Raw genomic sequence first — 2,494 nt, 5'->3', positions numbered from 1 at the left:
CGCTTTTCAAATACGTGCTGCCTCGGCTGTGGGTATCCGTTTATTATTCTGCTTATATGGGTGGTTAGAGGACGTCGGGACCGTGGATTCGGTATAAGAATCCCCGCTGTGCGTTCCATTTCCGGGTAAATATGGACCGCGCAATATGGCCCCTGCGACCTACTTTGACTACATCGTGCCTCGGTTGTGGACCTCGCATCCATGATCCACTCGGATAGATTTGTAGAGGGGGACTTGGACTACAGTTAGATATAAGTGTCCCGGCTGTGCGTTGTGTATTCGCGGGGATATGGACCTCGCAAAACGGGTATTTCGTTTAAGTCTTTCGCTGTGATTTTGTCAGAGTATGAAGATCGGTCGGCTGTTTTCAAACACGCGCTGCCTCGGCTGTGGTTATCCGTTTATTATTCAGCTTACATAGTTGGTTAGAGGACGTCGGGGCCGTGTATTCAGTATAAGAATCCCCGCTGTGCGTTCTATTTCCGGGTAGATATGGCGCGCGTAATATGGTCCCTGCGACCTAATTTGACTACACCGTGCCTCGGCTGTGGACCTCGCATCCAGGATCCACTCCGATAGTTTTGTAGAGGGGGACGTGGACTACAACTGGGTATAAGTGTCCCGGCTGTGCGTTGTGTATTCGCGGAGATATGCACCTCGCAAAACGACGATTTCGTTTAAGTCTTTCGCTGTGATTTTGTCAGAGTATGAAGATCGGTCGGCTGTTTTCAAACACGCGCTGCCTCGGCTGTGGTTATCCGTTTATTATTCAGCTTACATAGTTGGTTAGAGGACGTCGGGGCCGTGTATTCAGTATAAGAATCCCCGCTGTGCGTTCTATTTCCGGGTAGATATGGCGCGCGTAATATGGTCCCTGCGACCTAATTTGACTACACCGTGCCTCGGCTGTGGACCTCGCATCCAGGATCCACTCCGATAGTTTTGTAGAGGGGGACGTGGACTACAACTGGGTATAAGTGTCCCGGCTGTGCGTTGTGTATTCGCGGAGATATGCACCTCGCAAAACGACGATTTCGTTTAAGTCTTTCGCTGTGATTTTGTCAGAGTATGAAGATCGGTCGGCTGTTTTCAAACACGCGCTGCCTCGGCTGTGGTTATCCGTTTATTATTCAGTTTACATAGTTGGTTAGAGGACGTCGGGGCCGTGTATTCAGTATAAGAATCCCCGCTGTGCGTTCTATTTCCGGGTAGATATGGCGCGCGTAATGTGGTCCCTGCGACCTACTTTGACTACACCGTGCCTCGGCTGTGGAGGTCGCATCCATGATCCACTCGGATAGGTTTGTAGAGGTGGATGTGGTCTACGATCGGGTATAAGTGTCCCGGCTGTGCGTTGTGTATTCGCGGGGATATGGACCTCGCAAAACGGGTATTTCGTTTAAGTCTTTCGCTGTGATTTTGTCAGAGTATGAAGATCGGTCGGCGGTTTTCAAATACGCGCTGTATCGGCTGTGTGTATCCGCTTATAGGAGTGTCTAGATGGGTGGTTAGAGGACTTCCAGCTTGACAACTGGGCATGAGTATCCCCGCTGTGCGTTCTATTTCCGGGTAGATATGGCGCGCGTAATATGGTCCCTGCGACCTACTTTGACCGCGTCGTGCCTCGGCTGTGAGTGTCCGATTGTGGATCACCCTCCACATGTCTTTAGAGGTTGACGGTGGCTACACGTCGGCATAGGTGTCCCGGCTGTGCGTTGTGTATTCGCGGGGATATGGACCGCGCAAGACGGCGATTTGGTTTAAGGAAACAGAGTATTGGCGCTATCGCTGTGATTTTGTCAGAGTATGAAGATCGGTCGGCGGTTTTCAAATACGTGCTGCCTCGGCTGTGGATACCCGTTTATTATTCTGCTTATATGGGTAGTTAGAGGACGTCGCGACCGTGTATTCAAAATAAGAATCCCCGCTGTGCGTTCCATTTCCGGGTAGATATGGCGCGCGTAATAGGGCCCCTGCGACCTACTTTGACCGCGTGGTGCCTCGGCTGTGGACCTCGCATCCAGGATCCACTCGGATAGGTTTGTAGAAGTGGACTTGGACTACAATTAGATATGAGGTTCCCGGCTGTGCGTTGTGTTTTCGCGGAGATATGGACCGCGCAAAACGGGTATTTGGTTTAAGGATTTTTCGCTGTGATTTTGTCAGAGTATGAAGATCGATCGGCGGTTTTCAAACACGCGCTACATCGGCTGTGTGTATCCGTTTATTATTCATCTTATATGGGTGGTTAGAGGACTTCCAGCTCGACAACTGGGCATGAGTATCCCCGCTGTGCGTTCTATTTCCGGGTAGATATGGCGCGCGTAATATGGTCCCTGCGACCTACTTTGACCGACTCGTGCCTCGGCTGTGGAGGTCGCATCCAGGATCCACTCGGATGTGTTTGTAGAGGGGGACTTGGACTACAATTAGATATGAGGTTCCCGGCTGTGCGTTGTGTTTTCGCGGAGATATGGACCGCGCAAAACGGGTA

The sequence above is a fragment of the Anarhichas minor genome, unplaced genomic scaffold (genome assembly GCF_050575085.1).
Source record: "Anarhichas minor isolate MPS153535 unplaced genomic scaffold, ASM5057508v1 ptg000272l, whole genome shotgun sequence".
Taxonomy (NCBI): Eukaryota; Metazoa; Chordata; class Actinopteri; order Perciformes; family Anarhichadidae; genus Anarhichas; species Anarhichas minor.
Note: the sequence above shows the minus strand (reverse complement) of the source record.